We start from the raw sequence: 13731 nt of genomic DNA, 5'->3' as shown, positions 1-13731 counted from the left end.
CTACAACTAGGCATCCTCCTGCAGTCCATCCGTATCTTACAGGATCATATATAGAATCCCAGCCTGGTTTGAGTTGGAAGGGACCTTAAAGCTTATCCAGCTCCAACCCCTGCCACGGGCAGGGACCCCTTCAACTGGAGCAGCTTGCTCCAAGCCCCTGTGTCCAACCTGGCCTTGAGCACTGCCAGGGATGGGGCAGCCACAGCTTCTCTGGGCACCCTGTGCCAGCGCCTCAGCACCCTCACAGGGAAGAGCTTCTGCCTAAGAGCTCATCTCAGGCTCCCCTCGGGCAGGTTCAAGCCATTCCCCTTGGCCTGTCCCTACAGGCCCTTGTCCCAAGCCCCTCTCCAGGTTTCCTGCAGCCCCTTTAGGCACTGGAGCTGCTCTCAGGTCTCCCCTTCAGGAGCCTTCTCTTGTCCAGGCTGCCCCAGCCCAGCTCTCTCAGCCTGGCTCCAGAGCAGAGCTGCTCCAGCCCTCGCAGCAGCTCCATGGCTTCCCCTTGGCCTGTTCCTATTTGCTCTTATAAATAGTCCCTGAGATGGGCACTGGTGTATTTCATGTCCCAGCTTGTTGGAATCAACTTGAACATCACTGGGGAAGGTTTTGCTGCCCGGTTTTGCTGCTCAGTGCAACACAAACGACCCCTTTTCAAGAAACATTCGAGTCTCATTGGAGGAATAAAAGTGCAGTGCCACATTTAGTCCTAAACTGAAGATTTCCAACACCGTGTTGACTACAAGCATATGTTAGTGAAACGTGTCCCTGCTTTGCAGATGCTTTTTGTACTTCTGTGGCAAGCACATTTAAAACAAGCATGGAAAATGTGTTGCTGGAACAACCCAGCACTGATGCTTGGGTCATGTCCATGACTTAATAGGTCTTTCTTTTCCCTTGCTATCTGTATTAAATCAATGATTCATCTAAATGATGCTGAAGGGAGTTAACTGTTATTACATGGGATCAAAAGCTGCCAGACTCAAAGCAAAACTTGCAGTGCACGAACTAAAATGGAGTTTTGAGTTCTGAAAGCATAAAATGGAAACCTTCACCCCAACCAAACTGCATGAACTGGAATTGCCATGATCACAGCCAAGGGATTTTGGAAGCAAAGGTTACGTGGTTGTGGCATCTTTGGAGGCTTTGGCCCATTTGGAGGCTCTCCAGAACATGCAGTTGAATGTGAAATACCAGCTCAGGGAGAATAATTGTGCTTCATTGCCCAGATCTGCAGAGGAATTTGGGAATTTAACACCATTGCTCCAGTGGGAGTTGAGCTCCTCAATCTCTTTGAGAGATTAGACTCGTGTCTATGTAATATGGGTTGTTTCTTATCTCTGCAAGAGGGAAACAGCTCCTCTCTTGGCGTGATGTTCTAAAGCAAAACACTTGAGCTATTCCTTTTTGTGGTCAGAGGTATCTCAGTTGCACAGCTCTGGGCAGGGTGATGGTCTTGGCTCACAACATGTTCTCCAAGCACGTTTTCAGGCCTGTTTGGAGATGAATTGGAGCCTCTGTGAGAGAGGGTGCATCAAGGATGCTTGAGCAGAAGATGATAAGCTTTGGTGGTGGCTCTCCCATGCTATTGCTTTGGAATATGTCTCACTTTGGTGAGTGGAGAGGGAAATATCTGTCATGTAGCTTAATTTTGCTGTGTGCTTCGCAGAGAATGTGATGTGGCCCTTTGCAAGTGGCATTTGGAATGGCAGAAGAGATTCCAATAATGAGAAGAAAATGAGAGAGTGGAAGCACTGGATATTGTGTAAAGGGAAGTGGGTGAAAGGTATATTTTTAGGAATTCTTTAGAGGAAAGTCCAGGATTTTTTGTGCAAGGAAAAGTAGTTTTCAAAGCAGGAAAGAACACAGCAGAAAACAGAGGAGGAGGTGGAAGGTGTAGGGTAGAGAAGGGGTCATGGGTGGGATGGAGAAGGGCAATTGCAGTGGACGTGTTGGTATGGCAGAGCTGCTGAGAGCAGCCTGCAGTGACTTGGACTGAGTGTGTATTTGTTAGAGTTGATGTGGAAGTTCAGGAGTACCAGGACTCACCAGAAACAGGAATTTTATCCAGGTTGGATGGGGCTTGGAGCAAGCTGCTCCAGTGGAAGGGGTCCCTGCCTGTGGCAGGGGTTGGGACTGGAGGAGCTTTAAGGTCCCTTCCAACCCAAACCATTCCGTGATTCCATGAAATGCATTATCAAACTGGGGAAACTCCACAATCTCCAGTTACTAACCAATTACAAACAGATAATTTCTGGCCCGCTTAGTGAGCTGACCTGATTGCAAGACGTGGGATGTGTGGAGTGAGGATGAGAGTGCTCTTAGGCCTAGCTTTTGCTGTGATTGGCCAGCAGTGGAGCAGTAAACGATTAAAGTCCTTTACAAAAGCTGATACAGGGCTGGAAGGAAGTGTTTTGTTTCTCTCTAATATTATAAAGAATTTCTTGATCCATCTGCAGTGTGATCGCTGTAAGAATTGCTGGATATTGCTCTGAGTTTTGGCTAGCTTTTCCACTGGTGCTGCTGTAATACAGAATCATAGCATCAAGTGGGTTGGAAAAGCCCTTTAAGATCACCAAGTCCAACCATTCCCAGCCCTGCCAAGGCCACCCCTGCCCCATGGCACTGAGGCCTCGTCTCCACGGGCTGTGAACCCTTGCAGGGCCGGTGCCTGCAGCCCTGCCCTGGGCAGCCTGTTCCAATGCCTGAGCACCCTCTGGGGCAGGAATTGTTCCTCAGCTCCATCTAAACCTGCCCTGGGGCAGCTTGAGGCCGCTTCCTCTTGTCCCATCCCTTGTTGTGTGGTTCTATTACAAACTCCAGACCTGGAGCAGATGTGGATGTAGGAACATTTCCTTGTGAGCTGGCACATTTGAAAGGTTGGCCTTACAAGAATCACTCCTTTTAAGATAGATGTAAATATGAAAGCAAACCAGATCGCACTCTAAGTCTGTCTTATCTGCTGATGTGAGTTCAGGTTGCAGTAGCTGACTTGAGTATCTTGAATCCACCCATCCTGCTGCTGTGTCAGCTCCAGCTCCGTACGTGGATCCTCCCCAGGGGCGAAATCCAGAGCTCAACTCAGTAACTGGTCAATAAGTGAAAGTATTGATGGGATTTGCTGCTTTTCCTCATCTTGCTCTGCCCTTCTAGCCTTGATGCAGCATCCTTCAAGCAGAAAAGTGATTATCATGGAATCCCAGCCTGGTTTGGGTTGGAAGGAACCTTAAAGCTCCTCCAGCTCCAACCCCTGCCACGGGCAGGGACCCCTTCCACTGGAGCAGCTTGCTCCAAGCCCCTGTGTCCAACCTGGCCTTGAGCACTGCCAGGGATGGGGCAGCCACAGCTTCTCTGGGCACCCTGTGCCAGCGCCTCAGCACCCTCACAGGGAAGAGCTTCTGCCTTATCTCCAACCTGAACTTCCCCTGTTTCAGTCTGAACCCATCACCCCTTGTCCTATCCCTACAGTCCCTGATGAAGAGTCCCTCCCCAGCATCCTTGTAGCCCCCTTCAGACACTGGAAGCTGCTCTGAGGTCTCCACGCAGCTTCTCTTCTCCAGGCTCAACAGCCCCAGTGTTTGCAGCCTCTCTTCATCTGGAATCATAGAATCACAGAATAGTTTGGGTTGGAAAGGACCTCAAGATCATCCAGTTCCAACCCCCCTGCCATGGGCAGGGACACCTCACACTAAAAATCCCTCCTTTGTGATGCTGTGAAGGTTTGTGTTGCAGTGTTTGTCTTAGATTTAGTTTTTATATAGACATAAAGGTCAAACTGAGGCTGCTGTCAATGAAAGGTGAGTTTTTATTCATAAAATGATGGCTGTGTATCATTTTTTAACACTAAAGCTTTCTGAAGGCTCAGTATTGTCACTAGTGCAGTCAATTGTTTCCTTCTATCAGCACTAATCTTAGATAATGAAATTGCTTTCTTTTGGATGCAAAGTCATCTGGGACTTAGAAACCTCCAAGTGTCTGCTAATAAATGAATTGCTCAAGTGAGAATAGCTAATCCAGAATCAATACTTGAGGAACTGGCGCTGAAATATGGATGAAGCAGGAGGTGAACAACTTCAACATCTACTTCTGAAGGATTTCTCCTGCTGGAATTGAAAACAAAGCGGACTACATCAGAAGGCGCATGAGCAGGAGGTCGAGGCAGATGATTCTCCCCTTCTACTCTGTTCTGGTGAGACCCCACTTGCAGCACTGTGTGCAGTTCTGGTGTCCTCAACATCAGAAGGACATGGAGCTGTTGGAGCAAGTCCAGAGGAGGCCACGAGGACGATCAGGGGCTGGAGCAGCTCCTGTATGGAGCCAGGCTGAGAACATTGGGGCTGTTGAGCCTGGAGAAGAGAAGCTGCGTGGAGACCTCAGAGCAGCTTCCAGTGTCTGAAGGGGGCTACAAGGATGCTGGGGAAGGACTCTTCATCAGGGACTGCAGTGACAGGACAAGGGGTGATGGGTTCAGACTGAAACCGGGGAAGTTCAGGTTGGAGATGAGGCAGAAGCTCTTCCCTGTGAGGGTGCTGAGGTGCTGACCCGGGGTGCCCAGAGAAGCTGTGGCTGCCCCATCCCTGGCAGTGCTCAAGGCCAGGTTGGACACAGGGGCTTGGAGCAAGCTGCTCCAGTGGAAGGTGTCCCTGCCTGTGGCAGGGGTTGGAGCTGGATGGGCTTTAAGGTCCTTTCCAACCCAAACCAGTTTGGAATTCTGTGCTTTGTCTGTCATACAGAGGAACATGTGGATACAAGGACAAGCCCCCTGTATGAGGCTACACAAGCTCAGTGTTGTCTCTCCCTGTTACCCAAAGGGACATTTATCTCCAATCTCAGCCAATTTAATTGTATTTATTGGAGCCCAGAAGATCCCTTTCCATGTTGCTGGGTTTGGATACTCAAAGGATTAAACTCAAAATTCTGCAGAATAAGATTTAAAGCAAAGTGCCCAGCTCCAGACAAGCATCATTAGACTTTGTCCTACTGGATTTTAGCTCCTAATGTTTTTTCTTCCTTAAAAAATCCCAGTCTGAGTGAGTGTCCTGATGGATGGCTGTGCCATTCGAGGGACTCAAGCGATACAGAAGGCTTTTGAGACAGAAAATTGGCTCATAGGAAAGTTTTGCAACTGAATCAAGTTATTTGCTCAGTGGATCATGTTTAGTTTTACTCTCCAGCATGTCAGACACTTAGGAAATGCTTTTATCTCCTCTTGATAAGTAGTTGTGGAGTGTATTTGTATTGAATTCTGCTAACACTGCTGTATCAGAGCGATCTGCAATCTACCAAGGCAGGTCTTTAATCACCACATTCTAATTAATTCTTAATCTGTTTTATAATGTGTGTACCCAGCTCCTACCACTGGAGCCCACTTGTGCAGAAAGAACGAAAGTCATGGATAAAAAAGGGGAATTACAGAAGAATAATGGTGATAATGGGTTGAAATTTGAACAGGGGAGCTCTAGGTTGGATCTTAGGCAGAAGCTCTTCCCTGTGAGGGTGCTGAGGCGCTGGCCCAGGGTGCCCAGAGAAGCTGTGGCTGCCCCATCCCTGGCAGTGCTCAAGGCCAGGTTGGACACAGGGGCTTGGAGCAAGCTGCTCCAGTGGAAGGGGTCCCTGCCCGTGGCAGGGCTTGGAGCTGGATGGGCTTTAAGGTCCCTTCCAACACAAACGGGGCTGGGATTCTGTGATTCCATGAACATGGTGGTGCCAGCAGAACCTCCCAATATGATATGTCCCTAAATTTTCCAGTCTGATACCTCCTCCTGTTTTCCCTCTGTGACATGTATTTTGTTTTCCTCATTCTCTGATGAATGTCTGTACTTCTGCTCAAAGGCCTTGCTTGGGAGTAGCTGTGTTTCTGCCAGTCCATCTCAGTTTTGTGGTGGTTGGCATCACTGTGGTCAGCGAGCGTGGCAGTCCAGGGCTGCAGTTGAAGAACGGTAGGATATTGGGGTACAGCATGAAGGAAGCTATGGCAGCGGCAGCAGTTAGATCTGCATCCTGCATCTTCTCACTCACTGAAGTGGAAAATCCGCTTGAAACTGGATTTCGTATAGGATCATGGAATGATTTGTGTTGGAAGGGACCTTAAAGCTCATCCAGTTCCAAGCCCCTTCCTAACCCCTTCCGCTAGAGCAGGTTGCTTCAAGCCCCTGTGTCCAACCTGGCCTTGAACACTGCCAGGGATGGGGCATTTCTGTTGTGTTAGTACCTGTTTGAATCATTTCCCTTATATCCTGACCATTTATGACTGGTTTTTGAATGGTGATGGAGGGCGGCTCAGTGCAGCTTCTCTCTGCAGTCCAGTCATTATGTACCTAATAGTTTTGACTCCTGGTCAAGCTAAAGCAGAAAAGGGACCAAAACCCACCTCCAAAAGGGTGATCTTACTGCGCTTCTGCGTGGCAGCACAATACAAGAAGCTATTGATGCTATTGCAGCTAAAGAATGATCCCACTGACAAGGTTAATGGGAGCTGGTACAATACTTCCCTCTGTCTCTTTAGCAGCTAGAGATGAACAAAAGGTGAACTTCCTGATAATCCCATGGCATTAAGGTTGTTTCATACTGTCCTCCTGCTAAATTGAGGTGGTGCCTTGAAACCCTCACGTATTCAACCCACGTAGCGGTGTTGGATGCATCCAGGGAACCTTTACTATTTGCTGAGCTGAGTTTATTGACTTCCTTCCAAGTGTAAAGATGTAAAAATGTTCCAAAACTTGGACTTGAGAAGCAAATGGAGCTGTCAAAGCTGCTCTGCTAAATGAAATCATAATGGCAAAGGCATTGGGAGTGTGAAAGCAGTGGAAGGAATGATCATCGATGCCGTGCTTGATGCCGAGTCTGGGGTAGCTGCACGTGGTGCTTATCCAAGGTCACTAAAGGTGGAGGAAGACCTGGAGGAGGTGGTTTTCTCCCCCTTTTCCTTGACCCCAGGTTATTTTCTGCTTCTTTCTTGCCACAAAAGGAGCCATTTGTTTGATTACATCAAATGTTACTGAAGCTTTTGGAAGTGAAACTGCAGCCCACGTATCCTTGAGAACTGGCTGTGTGTATTCCTGGAAGGGAGTTAAAATGGGGCTGGGTTATATTTGGTACCTCTCGAAGCACTGAGGCTACTTTGGAGTACAGAATGTGCTCAAAGAGACACTAATTTGCCACTGCAGAGCTTGATGTGATGGGATCTGTCAAGTCCTTGTTTCTGCTGGAATTCTCTTAGTCTTTCCTCTCTTTCCTAAGGATGTTTGTTATCCATTATAGAGTTATGTCTTTGTGTTGGGGACCAGAAAGGGGAGTCAAAAAGCTTAAAACCAAGGTGAAATACAGGGCTTGGAGCAAGCTGCTCTAGTGGAAGGTGTCCCTACCTGTGGCAATTCAATTGGAACTGGATAAGCTTTAAGGTCCCTTCCAACAGAAAATTCCATGGTTCTATGGAATTGCAAGTACTGAATATGCTTTTCATAAGGTGGAAATACAGAAGTCAAGCAGCTTTGCTACAGGTGGAAATGTTGCTGAGTTGTTTTCCCAAGTGCATTCATGCTCTTGGTAGCGAGTGTTGGGATTAATTGGACTTTGGAGCATCAGTGTAGTAAGTTCCTCTTTCTCCGCAAGGATGCCATCTCGGGTGGTGGTTTCCTGCAGCAGGAGATTCAAGAAACTTCAGTAAAAATGAAGATTTATCCTTTTATTAATTTTTGATTTCATGCTGTTTCATTTGCTGGGCTTGAAGAACCTCTCTCTTGATGTTCTGTTGCAGGGAAAGGTGGGATGGATCAGCATTCCCAAAGGAGCTCAGCATTTTCATTGACATGCAACCAAAGGAAGGCCATGGAGCTGCTGTGAGGGCTGGAGCAGCTCTGCTCTGGAGCCAGGCTGAGAGAGCTGGGCTGGGGCAGCCTGGACAAGAGAAGGCTCCTGAAGGGGAGACCTGAGAGCAGCTCCAGTGCCTAAAGGGGCTGCAGGAAAGCTGGAGAGGGGCTTGGGACAAGGGCCTGTAGGGCCAGGCCAAGGGGAATGGCTTGAACCTGCCCGAGGGGAGCCTGAGCTGAGCTCTTAGACAGAAGCTCTTCCCTGTGAGGGTGCTGAGGTGCTGGCCCAGGGTGCCCAGAGAAGCTGTGGCTGCCCCATCCCTGGCAGTGCTCAAGGCCAGGTTGGACACAGGGGCTTGGAGCAAGCTGCTCCAGTGGAAGGGGTCCCTGCCCGTGGCAGGGGTTGGGGCTGGAGGAGCTTTAAGGTCCCTTCAACCCAAACCCTTCCATGATTCTGTGGTTTTCTGTGTCCTTTCTTCTCCCCAGGGGTGTTTCTGAGGGAACACAAACACTGGATCTGTGGTTCCAAGGAATGGAATATATATTTAATGTAAACCTTTTGGTAGCGGGCTGATTAAAATAAACAACTGTTAGAAGGAGCAGGGGTCCTGCCTTGTGAACAGTGGGGTTTCTGTTCCCCTCTATAATGCATAAAGCATGTGGAGCTGCTCAAGAGCTTTTTTTGTGCTGTACTTATTCCGAGGTGTTTGTTTTCAGTCCTTTGAGCTTTTATGTCAGCTGGGAAGGGAGGTGTAGGAGGGATGTGTAAAACTTGGGCTAAATCCTGTTCAGTCCCAGATCCTCATTAACAAGTAGGTAAATGGAAGCTTGAGCTTTGTTTTCTCCCTTTTGAAAGCTGAGAGGACCCTTGTTCTGATTTCATCCCCTTCTGATGCTGTTTGCTGCTGGTTTCTACTCTGTTCTTCAGCAGAGTGTAGGCAAAGCATAGTTGGGGTAGTCTGTGTGCAAGATGCAGGGGTGAGTGTTGCCCCCGGAGTCACTGAGCTGTAGCATGGAGCTGGAGGAGGATTCTGTGTCGTGATTTGAAGGTGCTTGTGTTGAATCTCATAGAATCCCAGACTGGTTTGGGTTGAAGGAAGCTTAAAGCTCATCCAGTTCCAACCCCTGCCACGGGCAGGGACACCTTCCACTGGAGCAGGAAGGGAAATGGAGATATTTGTTTGCAGGAGAGGTGCGGCGTGTTTGTGTATCTGTGTTTAATGGCAGCAGGTAGGAAACAGGAGCTGCAGACCACTCACATCAATCATGCTGTCTTTGTCCAACTGCAGGTCTGGTTGCCAGCTCCGGAATCCCTTCCCTCCCCTCCTCCTATCCTTCATCTCCATCGCTCCTCCTTTTCTGACTGCACTTCTTACATGTGCCCATTGCTCCTTCTGCTCTGGTGGACATAAAGACCTCTCATTGCTCCAGGAGCCGAGGTTTCCATCTGACAGGTTTGTCTTTGGATCCTCACGGCGTTCTCTTCCTCTTGTGTCTCTTGCAGAGCTGTGGAATGCTGTGAAGACTCTGCCCTTCAGCCCTAGGCACGCTCCTCTCCGGATTATCTCCATCCAAAGGAAGCTCAGATCCAAGAGGTATCAATCCCTGTTTTATGTGTGCTGTTCATTTGAGTTTAGATACTTCTCCAAACACCTTTTTCCCTCCACAGGCAGCAAAGCTTCGGATGCTGTGGAGGTTCAAATGATGATTCTGAAGTGTTGGTGTTTGCTGTGGGTTGGACCCTTCTTTATGTTAAATGACCTTTGGTACAGGATCACATGTTTTAAAAGCAGCAAGTGATTTTGGGGTGAAGAAATGCATAAACTGAAGTTCCAGCAGCAGTGTCTGGTGCGTTGCATTGTGTTGATTTCTAAAGTTAATGAAGCTGAGGTGCTCAGCAGGCTGGAGTGGAGCACACAGCACGAATGTGCTGCTCCCATAAGGAGCTGTGAGAGTGAAGGGGTTTGTAAGTGTTTATGAGTCTCGGTATCTTCTTAGTAAATGATTTAGTCTTGGTTTGTAGTAAGAAGAAGGTGAAGAGCACCGTTGTGTTCACTGCCTGGGTCAGAATCCCTGCCGTGGCAAAGGCAGGATTCTTGGCATGAGTTTGTGCCATGTGCCTGTGGACAGGGAAATCCTTTGCGAGTAGTTTCTGTTGCAGCCTTTTGTAAAGGAAAACTAGAAACAGTTTTTCTTTAAATACCAGCTTTCAGTGTGTTGTGCTCTGCAGAATGGTCTGAGCTGCTTCTACCTTAGCCATTTATTTCTGTGTATGGTGTCTAGTGTTGTAAGACGTGAAAGCATTTATATAGAAAACAATCAAATACCTTAATGTAGTGGTGTAAAATCATGGAATCGCAGAATCCCAGCCTGGTTTACATTGGAAGGGACCTTAAAGCTCATCCAGTTCGAACCCCTGCCACGGGCAGGGACCCCTTCCACTGGAGCAGCTTGCTCCAAGCCCCTGTGTCCAACCTGGCCTTGAGCACTGCCAGGGATGGGGCAGCCACAGCTTCTCTGGGCACCCTGGGCCAGCGCCTCAGCACCCTCACAGGGAAGAGCTTCTGCCTAAGAGCTCATCTCAGTCTCCCCTCAGGCAGGTTAAAGCCATGCAGCTGATGGCTAAAAATGAACATACACTTGAGGAAATCCCTGTGCTGCACACAGTTATGGGCTGGAGAGTTTGCTCAGCAAATGGCACTGTATTGCTGCCCTGGGCTTAGCTTTTCCCCTAGGTATCCACACTTGCTGCAGAGAAGACACTGGGATATCCAAAGCATCACTGACCCAGTCCAGCTGTTCCTGTGCAGGAGGATGGGAAAAACAGGGTTGACTTTTATATGATTTGCTTTCTGCTTAGTCACATGAACTTTAAATGTCAGCAGCCAGGATCGCCGCTGAGTGCTCTGCTCCCACTCAAGGCAGATTTCCTGGAAACCAGTTGCAGGCAGACAGCAGCAGTGTTGAGGGGTGCTCTCTGCTCCGTGATCCACCACATTGCACAGGGATGGAACGTTTGGGCATCCTGTGCTCCTCATCCTTGAGTCCAGAGGAGGCCATGGAGCTGCTGCGAGGGCTGGAGCAGCTCTGCTCTGAAGCCAGGCTGAGAGAGCTGGGCTGGGGCAGCCTGGACAAGAGAAGGCTCCTGAAGGGGAGACCTGAGAGCAGCTCCAGTGCCTAAAGGGGCTGCAGGGAACCTGGAGAGGGGCTTGGGACAAGAGCCTGTTAGGAAGAAGAATGAGCTTGGAAAAACCTGCTCTAGTGGAAGGGGTCCCTGCCTATGGCGGGGGTTGGAACTGGGTGAGCTTTAAGGTCCCTTCCAACACAAACCACTCTGGAATTCTATGATTCTCCCAATATTTTAGCACACAGAAGCCCTTCAGCCCTGCTTTGGGAGCAACCCTGCCCTGATTAGGTGCTGCTCTTTGGTTATGGACAAAGCAGACTATTGCTGCTGTTTCTTCCTCATCCTACCTCAGCGACTGAACCCATCTTGGGTGGAGGGGACAGAAAGTTCAAAGGGCTTCTGCTCCAAACAGGGGTTGGATCTGGAAGCTTTTAAGGTCCTTCCCAACCCAATCCATTCTATGATTCAGCTCCAGATTAAGAAATATAGGTTTGTATGTGCTGGTTTGTGAGCTCCCAGCCTGCTCCATGGAGACCACAAGTAGAATTGATGGAGCCTGTGGAGATGGGGTCCACCAGCTCCTGGTTGTCCTCTTCAGGCTCATCAGGGTTGCTCTGCAGCCTGTGACTGTCCTGCTTGGGATCTCCACCAGCCACTTCAAACATTTATTTTCCATGTGTCTTTATCTTGGATTGAGCTTCCTCCTTTTAGACTCATAATGATGAGCAGTGTTCAGAAATCCTGTTGAGGTAAACTCTTTGACTGTGGGTGTGTGCCTGTCCTCCTCACTTAGTTTATCTAAGTTAGGTTATTTCCTGCTTGGGAAGTACCCCACTCCCCCAAATCCAAAGTGGAATTCCAGCTATTAAATAATCACTCTGTGTGTGTAAAATCCACATGTATCTAAAAATACCTTCTTATCTGTGTAGTGGTTTGGGTTGATGTAAGCGTTTCTAAATGAGCTTTTACATTAGGGTGGGTTTATGCAGTGTGTGTGACATGAGTGGATACCTGGGCCTGGACTTTATATTTCTGCTCCATTCACCTCAATGTTTCTGAATCCATATGGAAAATCCCAGATCGTTAGTCTCCTGATCATTTATACTGGGTTGGTGGGGTCCATTTGGTGGTCTTCAATGGTTGGGAATGCACCAAATCCAGAGCTGAAGGGAAGCAACTTACCAGCAGCTGATGGGCATCTCTTTGCTGTTGGAGCTTGGGTACATTGGGGGATGTTTGTAGCGCATGAGCAAATGTCATGTTCACAGATCTTGAGTTTTCTTCAATTGCCAGCTCTGCTTTAGAGATTAGATCTCCTTTCAGAGAGCATGGGATATGGAAGGTGATCCCTGCCAAGCCAAGTTACGTGCAGCATCCAGCTCTGGGGTCACTGATATAAGAAAGACATGGATGTGTTGGAGCAAGGCCAGAGGAGGCCATGGAGCTGCTGCAAGGGCTGGAGCAGCTCTGCTCTGGAGCCAGGCTGAGAGAGCTGGGCTGGGGCAGCCTGGACAAGAGAAGGCTCCTGAAGGGGAGACCTGAGAGCAGCTCCAGTGCCTAAAGGGGCTGCAGGGAACCTGGAGAGGGGCTTGGGACAAGGGCCTGTAGGGCCAGGCCAAGGGGAATGGCTTGAACCTGCCCAAGGGGAGACTGAGCTGAGCTCTTAGGCAGAAGCTCTTCCCTGTGAGGGTGCTGAGGCGCTGGCACAGGGTGCCCAGAGAAGCTGTGGCTGCCCCATCCCTGGCAGTGCTCAAGGCCAGGTTGGACACAGGGGCTTGGAGCAAGCTGCTCCAGTGGAAGGGGTCCCTGACTGTTGCAGGGGTTGGGGCTGGATGAGCTTTAAGGTCCCTTCAACCCAAACCAGGCTGGGATTCTGTGCTGCATGCGAGAGGGTGTGACACACTACAGAGATGCTCCTGAAGGGCCCATCCAAGTGGGTGATGGTAGGAGATACACTTGAGGAATGATTTTCTGTTCCTGCTGAACAAGTGTGCAGTACAAGTGTGCTCAGTCCTTGCAGTCTCTGTAGCTGAGATGAGATTAGAGGAAACCATCCAGTATGTTCCCTACACCCTTACTGCCTCCCTGCAGCGTTTGCTCCACATTTCCACTCTCACAAAGCCACTGGAAGCGGTGGCCTTTCTTTCAGATGTATAATTTACCACCTCCTCCCGGTGTGCCAGCCTTGTTTGTATTGATAAATGCATGTTCTCTGTGTACACCCTGCAGATAATTCTGCTCATGGAGCGCAGTGCCTCCTAAATATACCTGTTTCTGATGAAGTGCAGTTGAATTTGTGGGTCTGGTTAAGCTGCACCTTGCATAGATCCTTTGTTAGCTCATAAAAGCTGTGTATTCTGATTTATAGTGCCAAAAGGGGTAAACTGACATTAAAAGCATTAATTGCTCTTGGTTGCCTGCATAAAGAATAGAGTTGGTGTGAGCCAGCTTTTGATCTAGCCCTTTGTGGGCTTTTGATTTTTGCCTAAGCTGGTTCCAGGGTCTGTATCTGTGGTTTATTTGTGCTGGAGATTGTATAATGAGAGTTTAGTGTGAGATACAGTGACTGGGCTTGAAGAGCAAGAGCCCTGGGCAATCAGAAGCAATAGAGTTATAAAGGAATTGCCCAGAAATTTATATATATATTAACAGAGAAATACTCTTTTTCACATCTGGATGGGATGCATTGGTGAGCGTGAAGGGCCAGGCCAAGGGGAACGGCTTGAACCTGCCCGAGGGGAGACTGAGATGAGCTCTTAGGCAGAAGCTCTTCCCTGGGAGGGTGCTGAGGCGCTGGCACAG

General features: G+C 48.9%; 1 protein-coding gene across 1 annotated transcript in view; it reads left to right on the top strand.

Annotated features, from left to right (window-relative positions):
* Window positions 1-13731, top strand: part of FAM168A (family with sequence similarity 168 member A) — a 183334-nt gene that overhangs the window by 37987 nt on the left and 131616 nt on the right. Inside the window, exon 2 of the mRNA XM_065678926.1 lies at window positions 9307-9397. The gene's annotated coding sequence lies outside the window, so the exon portion shown is untranslated. The remainder of the gene's footprint in view (window positions 1-9306; window positions 9398-13731) is intronic.

The sequence above is a fragment of the Lathamus discolor genome, chromosome 4 (genome assembly GCF_037157495.1).
Source record: "Lathamus discolor isolate bLatDis1 chromosome 4, bLatDis1.hap1, whole genome shotgun sequence".
In the NCBI taxonomy this organism is placed as follows: Eukaryota; Metazoa; Chordata; class Aves; order Psittaciformes; family Psittacidae; genus Lathamus; species Lathamus discolor.
This window is presented reverse-complemented; position numbering and strand designations above follow the sequence as displayed.